Consider the following 20,556-nt stretch of genomic DNA (forward strand, 5'->3'; position numbering starts at 1 on the left):
TGTTTTGGTCTTTCATCCTTAGTTAAAATGAACCCCAGTAGATCCATAGCACCTGTAGTTAGGCAGTAGTTGGGTAGTATACTTGGCTAGAGTAAACGTAATACCGACATCTATCGGTTAGCGTTATGCAAGCAGCGTGGGTACTGTCGCTTGCCATTTAAGGGCTGTCTGTTGATTTCCAATCAGAATGATAGTGACAGACATAAAGTGACTTAGCTTATCTGGGCTGTATTGTGTAAAAGGCAATGTATGAGCAGATTTGTGGACACAAACTAACGTTAGTGCCCTGTCGTAGGGTCTTACTGGCTAAGTTAGCTAATGTTAGAGGTTTGCTGATACAGCTTGTTAGCTAGGATAGCTAGTCAACAAGTGGTTTGCTATCGTTGATGTTATCTTGTTAGATTGAATTCACACAAGCAAAACATTATATGGTAGGCTGTAAATAATCTACAGTGTTGATGTTTTTTCATTTATTTATTTTTTAACCACTTTTACAAGAGCATTACATGGTATCAGATCAGAGTTGGAGCGGTGTTCGATATCTCAAAAGAGCTAGGAGCAGAAGTAGTGCCAAAAGACAGGTGGGATGAAGATAAAAACTTCAGAAGAGCAGTAGAGAACTTTAATACATGAAAGTGGTCCATCTGATGCCTAAGCTAAAGATTAGTTTGCTGTGAACAAATCTGTCTCCAAAGCTGCCAACGGGAACTTCTGATTCGATCGGTTTGTGTTGATCTAGCGGAGGGCAACAACAAGCGGTTGCGCTGATCGCTAGCTACTTTTCCTTAATCAGTATTCATCTCTCTCTCTCTCTCTCTCTCTCGCCCACAGGTGAAAACGCACAGGCAGCAGAGGTGCTGCAGCAATCGGACGGGCGGCTCAAGTCAGCTATCGGAGACGCAAAGCAGACGAGGCAATAATTAAAGGCAGTTTGTCGCCGCTGCTTGGTCGTGTAATTCAAGATATTGGTTTGATTATGATGAATGATGGCTGGCTGGCTGGACTGTGATAACACACTTGGGCTCTGGTTGGGGGTAGGGTGGGGTGTTGGTGGAGGGGCCTAGTCAGTAGAATATCTAAGATCTCATTTGGCAGGTTGCATCTGGTACTGTGTAGTGATTAATTTCTCGCTGAGTCAGTCATTCATTAGTTCTTTGATGGAGGAGGGTGGAAATGAGTTGTGGAGAGAATATTGAATTCTCTCAACCCACAGCTGTGGAAGTGTGGAGATATAAGCTCAATTTAATTACTCTTTCTTTTCACTTGATGGGCAATTATTTTTGCAGTTAACAGGAAGCACTTTGTTTTCAAACACTCCAAATCATTAAAATGCCACGATAGTATGTCTCCATATAGATATATTTATACACACAGATAGAGATATAGTCTGTTTTCCATAATTTTAGGTATCTGCCTGTAAACAGTATTCTGCTAAACTTTAAATAGCACATATATTCTCCAAAGAGGAAAATCCAACCAGAGGGAACCTGGCAGCCGTAGTACAGTTAGCTTTTTTCAAGGGGTCAATTCTTTCATCTGTGCAAAATAATTGGCAGAAAATTGTGTGTGCAGTGTGCGGTATTATTTTTCCTCCATCAAAGAAAAAAAAAAGTGCCAGCAATTACAGTGTCCCTTAATCGTGCTCCTCCCCTCTCCAGGACTGTCAATGAATCTCGTCAAAGAGAGGAAGAGGATGAGGATGAGGATGAGGAAAAGGAAAAAGGAATAAACTGATCTTCACTTCAGCTTCACAGATTCCTCATGCTACTGCAGATTCATTCAGCTTCTACACGGAAACCACAGGTCTAATGAGCATATATTTTATGCATTCCTCTTTTCCCCTGTCATATTCAACATGGAGTGCTTGGCTTGGCTTGTGACACATGGATTAGTGTTAAATGCCTGGTCTGTAGCCCACCCACCCCCCAGTGTATTGGTGTAGTGCTCCCACTCCCCAGCATTAATTTGTGTTCATTCACGGGACCCTGAACATGTGACTCAGAGAACGTTGAGTAAACCGAATATTTGAAATGGAAAAGTATGGAAAATATGAAAATTCAAGCTCAACTGGGATTTAACAGGCCTGACACAAATTCCAAGTGATTCTCTAGTGCTGTAACCATGGTTACAGTTGCAATTATGAACTACAACACCAACACATGTGCAGACGAGGCTCCATTCTGGGGCAGATTCTCTGATCGGGCCATTTAAAGTCATTACTCATTCAGATATCGACAGGCTATAGCTGAGATAGTCCTCTGCTGGGAAATCAGGCGTAGACTCTCCCTCCAACGACTCTTAAAATTCTTTAAATCCCAAAAGTTTCTACGGGAAAGACTTCAGAGTGAGTAAACACAGGCGTGTTGGATCAGAAAGTGGGATTAGGGGCTTTTTCACGGCTAAAGGGAGATGGCTAATCTCCTGACGGCAGACTGTGAAAATCTGCCGGAGACTGACAAGGAAGCACATGTACCTCTCCTGCAACAAATTCTAATTCTCCCCTGTGCTGGCAAGCCAGTCCATGTGGGCTCACGTAGGAAACATCCTCCTCCCCAGAGAGGCATCTACCACAATGGAGACATCATTAAGCATTCAGTGCCTGGAAATAATGACTTTGTTTCATAACAAAATAGCAAGCAATCATTACTAAAGGAGTCAGAAAGGACTTACTTGTCTTTGTACACGGTGACAAAGCACTGGTGAGAACAGTCATTTTGTTGTGTAAGAGGCTTTGCTCCGTGTTCTGTGTGGATTCAGGATATTGGGTAGGCAGCAGTCGTTTGCACTGTGATGATAATGCCTATATTCCACACTGGACTGGAGACAGATAACTCATCACACCTGATGCCAGTTCTGTGAGGAAAGGAAACTACACAATGCACAACTATATAGTGTTCATTCAGTCATGAACACGGCTACATTTAGCCAATGCAGCTATTAGCTGCAAGAGTGCAGGAAACCAACAACCTGTTAGATAGTAAGATATTCCATCGTATTGTATGCGTTTGTTAATGAGGTAATTACGCTGTTTTTTTTTGCAAAGGGTTCCTTCAGTTACCTCATTAAACTAATCCTAGGGCTGTTTTGCACCTTTGAGGAAGCACTAGAGAAAGATAAGATGCTCTATCTCTGAATTTTCTTTGCTCAGAGATCATGATTAAATATTTGATATGCTATGCTAACATGCATATCCCTATTAATTGCAGGTTTTATTGTGTTGGTTTTTCGAATCGGTGCACCTGAAGGTCACTGCTGTGTGTTTGTCTGCATAGCACAGATAACACAAGTCCATCCCTGAAGCCAGGGATGACCCGTCCTACTCCAGCGGAGACCCCTGCTATAATCCAGCCAATGTGAATAATTCAATTTCTTTTTCTCCCTCCCTTCTCCAGACCCCTCGGCCCTCCAAAAGAAATAAATATAAATAGCTTTGCTCTTTAGGTGATTTCACAGCTCGGCGGACTGAGCAGGGCTCTCTTTGTGGTGTGGCTTAGCACGCGGTGACTGGCAGGCTCCTTGGCGGTGGTGGGTTTTGGCAGCAGAGGCTTGGGAGAGCGAACGTCTCCGTGTCCGGGCTCCTGCGTTTCTCGATATAATGCACAAGCTCATTTAGCGCATCGTCCCAGGGAGCGCGAGCAAAAAACGGAGGCGCAGAAGTTTGACATTATCAATCTGGGGCTCCCCTTGGTCCTCCACAGACTCGAGTTGTGTCAACGTGTTTTTTTTTTTTTTTTTTTGTCAGACAGCTATATTTCTGTTGGGAAATTGCTTCATGTCAGAGATGTATGTTTTGGCAGATTGAGGGGGAAGGAAAAAGGAGGAGACGCCCCTTGGAGAATAACATCTGAAATTAGCCAGAAGCAAATGTATGTTTTGATGTTCTTCCCTTTATTTCCTCGGTGGGCAGTTCTTTACCTTTGAAGAGTAATGTTGAAATGTGATAGTTTAGCATGTTCACATTTATCTGTCACATTCCTCAGACATCAACGTGTCCGGATCCATGTCACGCTTAGACATTGCATCAGTTGAAACATGTGAAACACACCTGATACACTGAGGAACCGAGAAGTTTTGCACACCTGTCTGTTCTAAAGGAGAGCGCCGAGTGAGTGTGTATGTTCCTAATGTAGTATGCACAGCAAGATGTGGGTTACATGAAGCTGGCACCTGATCAGAAAGACCTAATGTAGAATTTCAGTCTGTTGTTTTTGTACAGATGATGCCAATGATGTCATGTCCCTACTTATGGGCTGCCGTTTGTGAAATGTTGCACGTTCTACAATCCTGCTCAGTTTTTGTACATTCTGTCAAATTAAAAAAAGCAGGACAATATTAAACTGTCACTTTTTCAAACATTTAGAGAGAAATTCATGTAAATTCATGCAGTAAGGCAAAATTGCCAGCGATCTGCAGTAAGGCACAATTGTAAAATAATATAAATGTTAAATGTAAGTGCTAGATTTAAATGTAAATGTTAAATGCTAAATGTAAATGTTCAATCTAAATATATTTGCATTGCTATGATCTCAGCGTATGTGACATTAGATATTACTAACTGATCAATTCTCATTCAGTATGATTTGCATTGATGGTCATTAGCAAGGCCCATTTTCATGCTATTGGAACAATCCCAGACTATAATGAATACACAGAATGTTGCTTTGGCAGAGCTGCCTTTAAATAGGAGGAAACCTTGAGCAGAACCCATCTCTTGAAGGGGGGGCCCATCTACCTGGTAAGCACAGAAAAGATTATAGTCAGGCGTTGTTCCTGTTTCCAGTCTTGTTTTCTCTATCCCCTTCCCTGTCGGTGTCACGATGGTGTGACTTTCCTGACGCTGTCATCATTAAATACAAAAATGTACCCAGTGATTATCGCCATGGCTGGCAGGATCGCCTGCAGCTCTCTCCTCTGATCAATGACCATTAGATGTCCTGAGTTATTCATCAGCCCTCCCCCCGCAGCGATTAAACTTTGCTTGACGTATTTGAAATATCGAGCGACGCCTCGTGACGCCTCGTGACGCCTCGTGACAGACGTCTGTTGAGCCCCACTCCAGCATGGATATCTCTGAGGAGGGCTGTGTCAAGCAGGGAGACGTCTCCCAATTTAGTGGCAAATGACTCCTGTGCTTGAGCTTGAATTGACTGCCATCAGAAAGTTGGGGAGGTGAAGCCGTACTTGCCCTTAGCCTCGGATAACTTTCTCAGTGCATATGCCTTTCTTTCTCTTTCACCGTCTCCATGGAGCTCTCTCTTCCCCTCTCTTTCTCTCTCTCTCCCCTCTCTTTCTCTCTCTCTCTCTTTCTCTTTCTCTCTGGCAGTTCATCCCTGAGCGCTGAGTCAGATATGACGTTTCATTCCAGGTGGGCTCTCTGCCATTGGCTCACCACTGGCCGGCGTCCAGCGTGGACGGACGCGTGTGGAGACAGACGCACGCGGAGCGTCCAAGGGCAACGCTGTTGCACTGCTGGACCAACCTTGCAGCAGAAGAGTCTGTGCTGATGTTTGAAGTCCGCAAAAAAAATATGAAATTAAATGAAAGCAGTGTGACCCTTGCTCATGGCAGGTTTTATTACCCTTGTTTGTTTACAGTGGGCAGCAAGGACTGGGTGGTGAATACAGATATCCCGTCTGACCCCAGAACTGACGGCTAAGGGTAGAAAGTGCAGGATTTGCCGATGGCTTCATCTCAATGATGAAATCGGCTGAAGTCCCCTTTTTTTCCTTTGTTCATTTGTTTTGGCTGATGGCTTTTCGCAATCAATGATTCTACGGCTTGCAAGAGTAAGTCATGTGGAAGACAGACGGAAAGGGGGGTAAATATGTGTGAACTTCACCCTTCCTTCTGTTTGTTGTTTGTTTGACTTGAATTACTTGAAATGCCCTTCTTTAAGCCTACCCCCTCCCCCGCCTCTGCCCTCCTACATCTATGCGGGAGGGGTTAAAGGCGGGAACATGTGGTGAATTAAGATGCTAAATATTGATCAGCCAGCAACTACAAAGCCCCAGACAGCTGTGTTTGCAGGGTGCTTCAAACCCATCCCTAATGAACTTGGCATTTCCATCTTTCAGCAGGATGTATGGTGGCTCGGGGGGAACTTATTTGTCATCGTGTTCCAGGTTCGTCCCACATGCTGTTTAGCTCTGAAGAGGTCACTGAAACACCCATGGGACAAATGTTGAACTGATTGGCTAAATGCTAACCATTACATTAGCATTTTGACCTCTTATCTTCCTTCGTATAGAATGGCTAAATGCCCCATAATCGGCCCTTTATTGTGCTGCAGTGGCATGACCTTTTAAAGGGGCCTCATAAGCGGACCCTGTAGGATTATAAGTCCTAGTCCCATTGCCTTGTGGCGTATGGAGTGACATTGTGTCCCAAAGCCACAACCGAATCAGACAAGTTTCTTGGAGTCAACAGCTTGCGTGACAGGCGGCTCACAGGACGACAGCCTCAAGCACAGCTTAACAGTGGTTGCAGTAAGCAAATCTCAGTTCAATCAGATTTCCAGGATCAATAAGGGACTGTGGTGTGCCAGTATGCTTTGGCACGATGGATCCTACAATTTAGAAGGACAAGCGGAGGACAAGCACAACGAGGGCGAGGAAGAGAAAGACCAACAATTTTCCACGTAATTTGTATTGCTGTAACTGTGTTGTATGACAGATTTGTCGAGCATTTCAGTACTTATCATCTACACTTGGACCTTGTTCTCATACTGTAAAGAGTGACACCAGTGATGAATTATGTTTTTGTTTTGGTAGAATGATGAGCAAGACACTGCTTTTCAGTAGCCAGTAAGATCATTATCAACAATGCCAAGGTACGGACATTTAGACCAGAGCAACAAGAGCACTCCCAGGTGGTTATCATTTGGGACAGTGTTAGCTTTCATTGGAGTGTGATGGTCAGTGCCTAGTTCATTGAGCATCCCAGGGTGATACATCATTTTTCACACATTTCTTAATGCTTTGAGGAAATGTTCTCAGCGTAGACTATGCACACCGGGGTATATTTCCAGCAGTATTTGACAAGGAATTTTTGATCCTGATGCAGACCAGAGAGTATTTGCATTACTGAGAATGATGCTAAGTAGTTGAATTTGTATATTTATACATATGTTTACATATATTTATGCATTTGTTTATCTTTTCATATAGATCTGTCAATCACCATGTATTTGCTGGCTGAAGATAAGAAATTAGACTGTTTGTACATATTGTCATTGCAAAGGTTTTTGAATTTCTGCAGTTTGTGTTTCTGCAAGGGTAGTCTGTATGCCAAAATAATGTAGACTGCCCTGAAAATACCAATTTCAGGGAAAGAAAATACCTTTTAGTAGAAGTGTTTTGTAAAATAATCCCTCTAGTGTGTAAGAGTCAGTTCTGTAAAGTGTGTTTTTGACTGTTTGTGTGTTTTATATGATCAGAGCCTAATTTTGACCTGATGGTTGTACCAATGTGAGTGATGTTTTAAGAATGTGTGTGTAGTTTTGAGAAAATGGTTAATTGTTCAACAAAAAGTCTTAGCGATCGGATATTTCTAATTGTAATATCCAATTTTTTGTTTCATGCTTTAATTTCATTGAGACATTAAACTGCGTAACTTTCAATAAAAAACTGGGAAAATGGTGGTAGTGTAATTCATACTTGTTAAATCATATGGTGGATGCTTAGAGGAGAGCAACTCAGTTCACCACAATGAGGAGAATTTTCCGTCGTCACATTCCGGTCATATCTGAAGCCTCTGAAGCATTCTCGTCCGTAGCAACTCTGGGTTTTGTAGTTTTATCTCTGGAAATGGGGCACGTGTACTGCTGGTGATTACAGGGTGTTTGTATTCGAATGAAGGCTGCTGTGTTGGCGTTAACAGGTTATTATGTGCTTCACTAATTCAGTTTTCCCAGACTTGACTGAAATTCCATGTGTGTGCCTGTGCTTGCGTGCGTGTGTGTGTGTGCGCGTATGTGTGTGTGTGTGTGTAAGTGAGTGTGTGTGAATATCTAAAACTAAAACTAATCTAAAACCAATTCAAATGCGTGTGCACAAAATGATCACAGAGTGGTCCCCATAATTTCCATACACTTCCCTTCAGAAATGACAGCTGTGTTCACGTCAAACAGTGGCCATATCTGATGTGTTCCTCCAACAAGGGGATTACTGTCAGAAAAGTAATTCAATTTAATGTAAATCTTTGTACTTCAGGGCAAGCACGACACATGTTCAGTCAGAATATCATTGCTGAGAGAACACTGTGAGTGTGCGGATCCCTGTTGTCGGTTTCAGCGGAGCTGGCAGACAATCCACAGAGTTTGGAGATCTCCGCGCCTACATCTCCATATGTTTATACATTCCCCGATTGCATGAAGGAGGGCGTCTGTGCTACCACTGATAATTTGGCAGCCATTTTATGGTTGCTCACCGAGGTTTGGTTGATTAGCAAAAAGAACCTCTATGACTGACTCACTCCCTCTACATCATATTATACTAATACTGAGCTATAAATATTATATATATATATATTTATAATATTTATATAAAGTGGCCATACTACCTACTAATTGTTAACCTAAATGTATCCCTTTATCTGTTTAACAAAGTGATATTTACTCACCACATTTTCTCTCTCTTATAGTGTGACCTTTGCTTGCAAATGCTGATGGCTGTGGAAACATTTTTCCTCATCACCATATCCATTCAGTACATTTACGCGTATTGACAGCCAAACTCTACCCACTCACTTTGTCTCTTTCTTCACCTCCTAGTCTAGACTATCTACACTCTGTGATGCTGCTGCCGTCTCTCCACCCGATCTCAGAAGCCCCCACCACACTGTCATGCACTTATTCTACCCCATACTCTGTGCTAGGATTTACCTGAAATGTAAATAATTGCCACCGTCGACATCGTTTTCTGTTCCATTAGTCTACTTACCCCTGTAATATGGCCTTACAAGCACACTGTATACCCACTAAGCTGTTCTACAATACCTGAATGCTCTCTCCTCATCTTATCCACTTATCAATTTTGTTTGTACCATGTGTATATACCATGTTATGTTTGTATGTATTGTGTACATTTACCACATGTTTGCTAGTATGCCCATTACACAGATGCATTACTGAAGATGTACATTTTAAACATACGTAATTACAAGAACTCCATGTAAACATTTAAAAAACGCACGAAGCCCATTACAGAGATGCATTACTGACGATGTACTGTCAGGAATAAAAAACACAGACATAAAATAGTCTATGAAAAGATAAGTGCGTTGCATGTATGAATCACAAGCATAGCGAGATGTTTTCAGCATAGTTCTGAACACAGAAAAGTAGCCTGAGTTGTGCCTAAAGGAACCGGTGGCTGCTGTGGGTAGCCTAATAGCTCAATGCTGCTTTCCCCAACATTAGACACTGTCCTTAACTGTCCCTGATAATCCAAAAGACTTATCTAGCAGCTATCTACCATATCTTAACCTCTTGTAAAAAGACTGACTTAAACTTGTCGTAAACTTATTATGGCAGACATCATATTGTTAATAACCATGAGAGTATCATACCTGCATCTGTAGCCTATTTGCTATGTCAAGCAGTATGACAATCATCAATAATGTTCACATGACACTGTTGTATCGATGGGGACCCGCAGAAGCAACCTACAGCAGGAGTATTGCATTCAGGCATCCCGATCAGTTTGGCTCAGACTTCTATAGAGCATTCTTTAAGCATCTAGACTGTCACATTTACAGTGTTGAATTTACAGTGTTACTGGCCGCCAGGCAATCCCATCTTATTGTGTTTTTTCTCCATCTGACAGACTAAGTAATGGCATAGACCTAGAGGGCCTTAGGGCATCACAACACTTTCATATATTTTTTTTGTGACTTCAAATCAAATACACAAAAAGGGAAATCTTCAATTAAGAAAACAGTAGGCTGCAGATTAAACCCTCTCCATTTTTGGACAAATGTCATGCCGACTTCCACACCTTCTCTTTCATCTTAATTGATTTTGCTGTGAAAAAAAATGAAATATAAATGAAAAAGAAAAAATTAAGCACAGTGTAATGGTTTAACATGATATATTCAATGTTATATGTGCAAGAGTCAGGAATAATTAGTCTCTGCGAGCGCTTTAACGGGGGCTTGTGTAATTGAGTTGTCAGTGGAGCTCTATGGCTCAGCAGGCGAACCCCTGGCCTAATTAAGGCAGAATGTTGAGGGAATAAGCTTTATTCAAACGGGTGGAGATGAACATTTTTGGGAGAACTCATGGTGCGATGATTTGAAACGGTTGAATCCGGTTGGTTGAAAGTGTGAGGACCATGCTATGTGTTTGAATTCCTATTTGTTTTGCGTGGCTCAGCTGGCGCGACTCTTTTTTTCAACCATTACTGCCCAATCTCTTGCTCGGTATTTTGTGCTCTGCCTTGCTTATTCAGTATCAAATGAATAAATGTCAAGTGTGGGGATAGAAGGCAATGAATAATGGCTATAATTTACCATCTCATTTCTTGGGTAATCAGTTGAGATACCAAGCCTGACAATTGTACCAGCTGAGAGGCTATTCTGTGTTACACTCCTGTTACTCACAGCAGTAACTATGGGAACGGGTCTGATGTTTGACCTACGTTACTACTTCCTCTGTGCTAAGCATCACACAAGAGTGTCAGAATGACTTGGAGATAGTACGTGCTGGTGCAGAGATTAAATTGGATGCATCTTCTTTACATATTTTCTGTGTTTGTATTTGGAAATGTGTCAGACTGTGAAATGCTATTTGAAAAAAAAAAAATGACTCATAAATGAGTCACACACACACACTGACTGAATTTAATGAGGTTTTTGTTTGTAAATACTTGAGGACAAATATGTAAATGACATAAAACACAAACTGTGTGACATTTTTATTGTTGTAAATGTTAAATGTGGCACCTTTTTTAGTGCGTCTGTTAGCCGACCAAAGAATTGTGGAATAAGTAAAAAAACTACTCAGTATTTCAATAAAAGAACTATTGACAAAAACTGCGGTGATGCAATCAAGTTTAGACCACAATAAACACCACATAACACACTCAATATATATATGTGTGTGCGTGTGTGTATATTTACATACATACGTGCGTGTGCATATATATATATATATATACTGTATATATAGGTAGGTAATGGATGGCTCTAATTGAACCACCTGAGCAGACAAGCTCTTTGCAAACAAATATAAATCTTTGTCTGAATGTGATATGTGTCAAAATCAACACTAGAGTGGTTGAATGACAGAATGCCAGTTAGCTCAATGAAAGAACATCAACTGGCTGGACAGCTACCAACTGGCTTCGGTGCTCGCTCAAGAATTTGCATTTCAGGAAGTGTGTGATTTCCTGCACTGCATGCTCAGACACAGTGCTGCAACTGCACGGTGCTGAGGGCTTGCGGCGTAAGCTGCACGTCTGCTGTGGCTGTCCTAAGCCGTTAGGATAACTCCACCACCAGCTGAGCAGGTCCCGTGGACCACTGAGACGCCCAGACCTCCGACAGGTGGACCTGACAGACAGACAGGCAGGCAGGCAGGCAGGAGTGGCGCCCCGTGTCAGGGATGACTGTCAGTTGAACCGGTGTGGGAGGGGAGGAGCGCGCCAGCCGACCAGGGTCTTACTTTTTGACTCTTATCTTCCCCCGCACAGGCCATACTTTGGCAGAGGGGGGTGCCATGGCTTCAGATGATGTGTTTTAGTGGGTGGAAACCATTACCCCCCTGGCAGGAGTTTCAGCTCCTCCTGACAGAGCGTGGAGGTGTTTGAAGTGTTTCGCTGGAGAATAAAATGAAGGGAGGTTTACAGTAAAATGCTTCACTTGTTTTTTGCTCTCTCTCAATCAGGCCACTCCAGGTTAAGTCTCCATAACCTCTTAACCAAACAGATCAGTCTCCACTGCATAATCATAAGCTGATGCATCCTTGGAGCGGGCCGGAGCGAACTCCAAGCGTGCCACGTCTTGTGAAGATTGAATTTTTCTCTACATATAAAACGTCCAGAGCAGCACATTGTTGGAGCCATGCACGGCAATGGACCGTCTCCTTTGCTTCTCTTATCTTATAAACTCAAGTGTTGCTCAAAGCAGCTCAGGTTTGAAGGAAAGCGTTTCTCTGCAATCCTTTTTGAGGCGCTGTGCTGACAAGCGATTTAATTAACATTATCATTTCCTCACATCTCCGTCATTCCTGTTTCCATAGAAAGGCAGAATGCATTACAGTCGAATATATCAAGATTGCAAAAAAAAAATAAAAAATCACTTCAATAAATGCATCAGAAAATGAATGTTTTCAAAAGTGTATTTATTAAGAATGCATATTTATATTTCACCAAATTACACCATAACGCACTAAAACACCCTTAACATTCTGTGGCCATGTGCTTAAAACTGACAGCTGAGGGGTAGTTTTAACTGAGGTACTCAGTTAGTCAAATCATGAAACTGCTGACATTATGGGAAGAGTTAGGCATTTGCAAATGAACTGCAAATCAGAACTGCTGTAAAGGCACATTTGCAGAACATGTGAGAGCGCATTTTAGATCCATCCCTATCAAGATCCACCTCAGGTAGTACCCTATGGGATGTGTTTATGGGGATAGAGTCTCTGGATGTGAATATAAACATTCTGTCTCCATGGAAACGCCTCCACACAGCCCGGGGCAGAGGGTCCTGTGTGGTCAGTCATCAGCACCCTGTCAATCAGAGGATGCTGAAGAAAAGGATGTACACTACTGCAGTGATAATTATACATGTGCAAATGTGTCCACATAATGATATAACTGCTGCACAATGGCAGGGTAGGATATTTATGAGGGCAGTTATTAGTGTTAAGTAGTCCTAATTTAACAGCAAATGCAGTCACTGATTATTATAAATGTAATGCCATGCCAGCACCAAAAAAAGAAAGGTTGAATCTTTCTTTTAATATAACACTCTAAATGATAAAAACACTTACTTTCATTTTTTCAACAGGTTCCACATAATTGTATTTGGTTAGTTAAACCTATGAAGGGTAAGGTCTTCTGTGGATTTTACTTAAAAATAATAGATAAATAATAAATGATAAATAATTGATATGAAGTAGCATGTAATAGGGTACCTGCTTGAATTTGCTTCTGCAGGAAAGTGGCCTGTCTACATGATAGCTGTGACATACCTGCAGTGGTGCATAGTGGAAATGTCATGTCGTACAGGAGATGGAGCCTGACGAGGCCAAATGTGAATTTAATCTAAAGGTGCAGGATTGGGTCGTGATGGATGTGGTGAGACTATGAATGGACCCAGGCTATACAGTTCCAGGCTACAGGAAAGAGGCATTTCTGGCCATATTTTTAATCTCTGGTATAGATGCAGTGTAAGAAAGGACAAGGGGCAAATGTTACTTTTGGTGTTTTTTTTTTTTTTTTTACATTGTACATTCTACATCACTTGAGGTACATAGCAAATCAGTGTGAAATGATGCACATGTGTGAAACATTTCTAATAGTCCTTTCACCCATTCAAATGCACAAACAATGAACCCAAGTTTCTTTACACAAAATGTCATTCTTTCCCACTGGCAAAATACAGTATATTTGAAAAATGCGGAAAAAATGAAAAAAAACTAATGTTCTGCCCATCTCTGTATAGTCCAAAATCTTGAACAAAATTATGTCGTGTCAAAGCCTCTGAATTCTGACAGTGTATGTAAGCAGAGTAATTCTCCCGGGTCTTTGGCATTAGGCTAATCAGTTAGCCCTGCTAGCTAGCCAATTGTGCCTTCTGACCCCATCCTTCACACATGCTATAATTGAGTTCACTTCTTCATCCTATTGATATTCTATTGTTTCACTCCTTGATTTCCTGATGAAAACCTCTTTGGCCTCTCTTGATTTTGAACGATGGAAATAGAAAGCATGATTGACCACCTTCAAAAGGTTAGCTTGATTTGCATGATGGAAGTGTATGAGAGTGACAGGTTAAATTCCGCAGCTGGCAAAAACGATTTTAAAAAAAAGAGAGAGAGAGAAAAAAATACTAGAGCCCAACTGTCCATCAGGACTGTCATGGCTTCCTGCCCCTGACACCTCCTAAACCGAGGCAGACTGTTGTTGGCTTGGACTGGACCCTGGCAGCAGCAGCGGCGACAAACCAATGGCAGAGAGCTGAGAGCTGTGTGCTTCCTTCTTCATTCATCAGAACTCATTACAGGCCTAACAGCTGGTGACGCGAGGAATGCAGCATCATGGAGACAAAGCCCTTCATCCACCTCCATCTGTCTCAGCCCATTAACCCTCAGATGGGCACCGGAGGCCTGCAGTCAACGCCTCTCAACAAGACAGTTTGCAAACCAATCTTTGCATTTTTCTTTCTCCCTCTGTTTCTCGCACTCTCTCTCTCTCTCTCTCTCTCTCTCTCTCTCTCTCTCTCTCACTCTCTGTCTTACTATCAGTCTGTTTCCCAGAGCACTTATGTGGTGGCCTGATACCCAGTCCAACAGATGTGTGTCAGACATTTGGAATTAGCACCACTTTTTGGTCTTGGGGTAAATAAACTGCATAAAGACCTAGCTGGAGTGGTGTGTCCTTCATGATGACTGCATGAACACGTCCACTTGTGATTTCTTGAAATGACATACTGAGAAATAGTGTATGTACAGTATAAAGAAGTAAAATAATGGGGTTACCGCTAAAATATACGTATGTCATAGTAATATTCCTCCTGTTTCACTGATTTTTGTGGGCTTATGTGAATTTGTACATGGTTCATACCTCTGAACATAACACCAGGTTGGTTTAGCATAGTTAATTGGACTACAGCTATTGGTTAATTAATTAACGTTAAATGTTAAAGAGTTAAAGTGTTAACATGTTGAATGGGTACAAATTCCCAAATTGCACAATTACACCACCCAAAGGCATTAAGAACACTTTTTAGTGACAATTAGTGTTTGACTAGAGTTATTTATTTTTTTGTTGTTATGTGGATTTTCATGAAATTAATGTTTTTCATTCCACAAACATTTTGACATGTTAGAATTAAAATCGTGATAGCTAATTCCATATGGGTCCATTTACTGAGTCACTACCTAATCAGTGTTTAAACAGGCAGCTAACGCTAATTGTTCCATTAGCGCTGTATCTTACCACCCCTTGCTAATTTATTCATAGGCACACCAGGAATTAGTCCTTTGAAATACACAATTGACCTTTAGATGTGCAGAGCCAGAGGGAAATCCCCCCTTCATGAGAGCAAGGCTGTGCCACTGGGTAAACACAGCATTTAACTGGCACTATCTATCTATCTAACAATCTATCTATTTATTTATCTATCTATCTATCTGTCTGTCTATCTATCGTCTGTCGGTCCAGTACAGGATGTTTAATGACAGAAGCCATCAGTACTTGTACAGTATATGTATCACAAATGTTGTCCTCTTTTGGACAAAGTCAGAAAGTAGGTGGAGTGAACTTTCTATTCATTACGTTGTTCCTCATTCCTCTCAGCATTGGCAGGCTCTGTTATAGATTACCTTTGCTGACCTCGAAAAACATCTATATTTATGTCCCACTGACTACCATCATGGGCCAGACAAAAGTGATGTCAGAGTTACAAGAAATGCAATGGCTGTGCTGAATGATATTCACAGCAACACATGAATAAATGCTAGTTGTCAGTGGCACATAAATATAGATGTTTTTCGAGGTCAGCAAAGGTCGTCTATATCAGAGCCTGCCAATGCTGAGAGGGATGAGGAACAACGTAATGAATAAAAACTCACTCCACCTGCTTTCTTACTTTGTCCAAAAGAGGACACCATTTGTGCCATTAACTCAGTAAAGGGAAACATTTTTTTTTTAAATAAATAAATAAATAAAGCTGTTGTGTGAATGCAGATTAGTGTAAAACATGCTCTGCTAAATTTATGACCACATATTACGGTTCAATTGACTTGACTTTTTTAATATACTTTTATTTTACAGTTATTTGGTAGCTATAATCTCATTTCTTTCAACTCAAGCTGGATAAGCCTGAGTGACACTCTTGGCCAACATACATGGCAATTAGCATTGGACGGAGAAAACAGGAAGTAGTCTGGCTCTCCATTCAGAAAGACGCACTTGAATGGACTTGCCAGCGTGAGCTGCCAGCCCTTTCCATCTTTAAATCTAGTCTAAAAACCTTCCTCATTCCATAGTCATGAATAATGCATTAAAAACCTGGCACCTGTCGCTAAATTCTTCATACTTCTTGTCAGCCATGTTGTTGTATTTAGCAGGAGTGGGCAACAGACAGCTCATTTTTTACTGTGAAGGAGTGCTCTTACAGATCCTGGGTACAGCATGCGACGCATGTTGCGGCTGTCGCCAGCCAGTTGTGTACTGTTGTTGTATCCTGCCACCTTTACTATGCTTGTATAACTAAAATCCCCATCCCCCAAGCCAGCCAATATAAACATAACTCATCAAAACTAAACACGTATACAATTCCCAATATCAATTGAATTGGGCTACAGACATGTTGCGGCTGTTGCCAGCCAGTTGTGCATAGTTGTTGTATCCTCCCACCCTTGCTACTCTATTCACATGCACCATCCATCCAGCCATCCATAGCTAAACATAACTCATCACAATTAAACATAAACAAAATTCCCATACCTTGCCGGGCAGCCTCTCCCTCTCCTTCTATATCATATTATGTTAATACAGATACTGATAAAGTGGCCACATTACCTACTGTTAATTGTTTACCTAAATGTATCTCTTTGTCTATTTATCAAATTGATGTTTACTCACCAAATTTGTGTGACCTTTGCTCGAAAATGCAGATGGCTGTGGAAACATTGTTCGTCATCAGTATATCCATTAAGAACATATATGCATATTAGGCAGCCGGACTCTACCCACTCATTTAGTCTCTTTCTCCCCCTCCTGGTCTAGACTGCCTCCACTGTGGGATGCTGCTGTAGTTTCTCCACCTGATCTACTTGCAGAAACCCTCAGCCTACACCTACCCACCCCCACCACCCGTCCATGTACTTATTCTACCCCATACGCTGTTATAGCATGTACATGCAATGTAAATAATTGCTACCATCAACATAGCTTTGAGTGTCATTACATCTACTTACCCTTGTAATAGTAACCTTACGAGCACACTGCACACCCACTAAGCTGTTCTACAATACTTGAATGCTCTCTCCCCATCTTATCCACTATCAATTTTGTATGCATCATGTATATGCTATGTAATCTTTGTATGCATTGTGCACATTGACCATATGCTAGCATGCTTAAACCTGATACATGTATTAATTCATCTGTCATGTTTTTGATTGTCCCCCCTCCCCTTCTCCTCTCCCCTTTTGCCGCCTCCCCCCTCCGCCTTTCTTTTTCTAGCTCTACCTCTCTACCCGGCCGGCTCCAAGCAGATGGGCCCCCCCTTATGAGCCGAGGTTCTGCTCAAGGGTTCTTCCTGTTAACAGGGAGTTTTTTCATGCCCCTGTCACCATTGTGCTTTCTCCAGGGGGGTTCAGGCCCTGGGCTCTGTAAAGCTCCTTGAAACAATTTGAACTGAACTGATGAACACTTAGATGCCTTTTTGGAGACAATGCCAAACTGTGCTGGATGTAGTGCAATGCACAGCAGCCAAAACAAAAGTCTTTGTTTGTTTCATTTATGAAAAATAAAAATGAACTGTGAAATATGTGAACACATCATCATACGTGTGTGTGTGTGTGTGTGTGTGACCTCACAGTAGCCGAAAGGAAGCCTGTGTGTCAGAAAGGAGACTAAAGACATCCATACACACACACACACACACACACACAGTTTAAGACTAAAACCCAAGGGTACCAGTCTCTATTGCCGGCTCATCTCTTAAAGCGTCGGGGGCTTGAGGCTTATATGCTACACAGACTTGTCTCCATTGAAACTCCTCTGCGTATGTGTAAACATCTAATATTGATGCACATTAGAATTCTTGCTTTGTTCATTTCATCATAGTTAGTCTCCCAGAAGGTATCCAAAATAAATGCAAATGTTAGAAGCAGAAAACAGGGCAAACAGTCCTCAGTCCAGCACAGTCACCTCTGAATCCGTCGGATGAGAGAATGTCTGTTCTGTCACTTAGCAGTCATTTCTCCCAGCAGTACGAGACTGCTGCCGAGCATAAGGTCTTCTCACCTACAGCCTGGGTGAGCAATGGCCGCCTGTGTGTGACAACGTTCATCAGAGTGGAGAGGATGTCCTCTGGGCCAAGGGTAAGGGTCTACGGTGACAAATCGAGTTACACTCATGTCATCTGGCCAGTATCCCTGTCCAGTCGCATTGCCATCAGACTAGCTGCCACAAGAAGCAAAATCAAGAAAAGAAAAAAAAAAAGAGTAAAAAAGGAAAAGGTTACAGTTGCTAGTAACACACCTAAAAGCAAAAGGTCATGAGGTCACTGTATTCCTTGAAAAGGAACGACACCCATTCTGTTAAATTTCAGAATAAATCACCTCTTGTGGACAAAGATCATTGTCATCATTGTCAACAAATGACAGTAGGAATTCAACATCGTTTATTGATTGTTTTGAAATAAGACTATAGCCTAAAACCATTTTTAGAACCATTTTTTTTCTTGTTTTATGACAGTGTGTTCAAGCAGGTAAGAGAGAGTAATCTCCAAGGTAAACTGATTGTATACATCACAAACACTGACATGTGTAGCTACGCATTCAGTGGTTGCTTTGATTGCCTGCAGATGGATGTCTATATGTTGTCATTTCCCTTGCTAAAGAACCTCTTTAAAGTTCTATTTTCGTGAAGAACTATTTATTTTCTCACACAACAAAATCAACTAAATGTCTTCATCCTGTTTGCAAGTTATGGTATAATAGGCTGAATATTGTATAGTCCACCAGTCATTATCGAAAAATAAATCCATTCAGGACAGGATTTATTATTCGATAATGACCAGCGGGCTATACATTATCCCAATCATAATGACCGCCGCATAAAATGAATGACCGCTGCCATTGGCAACGGGTTTTGTGCTTCTAATTCACAACTTTCATATATAAATGTATTTGCGTTTGTTGAGAATGAGCCAGGGATATGTATTATATATGTATGTGATTCAAAGCCATCAGTGGTGCTGGTGGCCAATAGGCTGTCTCTGCAAGCACAGAACAGAATCTACCGAAACACGTAAGCAGGTGGACTTCCTGTTAGTAGATCATCATCTTCAGAAATTTCTTGTGTAAGAAAATCATCTTCTGAGGCAGCATTCTAGCCGACCATTTTCCAGAGAACAGGGTCCCTGTCACACTGTCTGCAGTGGCCCAACCAATAGGATGTCTCTGAGGACTTTCTCTGGACCTAATATCGGCAGCTGGCTTTCGTAACACTTGAGTGCATTTCCCTGTACTTTTGGTCTGTGAAAACGCTACATAGGTTTCTACTTTGCCAATAAGTAAACACTACAGTGTTCAGGCTAACATGGTGCCGCTGTTGATGCAAGATGCAGTAACGTCTCTGTGGCAAGATGGCTCTTTTCAAAGACATAAAACTTTCCCTTATCGCACAGTAGTTTGCCCACGGTGTTGTTAAAGCTGAAAGGTGGCTTTGTTGTTGGAAAGATGCACTAACGCTTGACTGCGGGCAAAGCTGTGGACTCAGCAGGTGAATCAGCAACTCTCAATCAGTGTGCATGAGGCCACAGCGAGCAGGTGCTTGTTCCTCATCCCCAGCGGACTTTTTTCCTGCCAGTAAGAGTAGAAAAACACCTGAATCACCTCATTACTCATGTAATTAAACACTTTGTCTGAAACTGTGAGGTTTTCAAGGAGAGCGTGAGAATCCTGGATGGTAGCACTCAAGAAGAAAGTGAGAGGTAAATGTGCTCCCACAAATAAGTAATAATAGTTACAGTCATACTAATCACTGTAGATAATATTGAGCTAAAACATCAGCTCAGATTCAGTTACACACCACACAGACAATAATATCAGTTAGGGCATATTGAATCTCCATGTCCTACACGCATATAGTAACCATAAAAAATACATAAATTTGATAGCGCTGTCTTATGTTCTCAACATTAGCCGGGTTCTTCCTCTTCTGTAAATGTGATATCGCTTCAGCAACACAATATGGTGTGGTTGTGTTTGTGCACAGCACACAGCTGTCTTTTGATAGGCGGCAGATGGTTTGATACAAGCACACAATGGCACCATATTAGAGTGGCGCTGGGATGGAACAAGGATGGGAATATCCTGATGTGGCCATTGCTGTGGCAAATTACTGCAGTGTCAACGGAGTGCGGTTCAGCGGGGGGAAAGGGTATGTGCATTAGGAGGAATGGGGTCTGAGGCTAGGAAAGTGTTGAGTGAATGCACAGAGAGAGGTAGAGAGGGTGACAGATGAAAAGCACAGAATGATAAGAGATATGGAGTTTGAGAAAGATTAGGGAGAGATGGAGAGAGAGAGAGAGAGAGAGAGAGAGAGAGAGAGAGAAAGAGACAGAGGTCATTGACTGTGGTGGCCACTGATG

This window comes from Clupea harengus, chromosome 6, assembly GCF_900700415.2.
Source record: "Clupea harengus chromosome 6, Ch_v2.0.2, whole genome shotgun sequence".
Lineage (NCBI taxonomy): Eukaryota > Metazoa > Chordata > Actinopteri > Clupeiformes > Clupeidae > Clupea > Clupea harengus.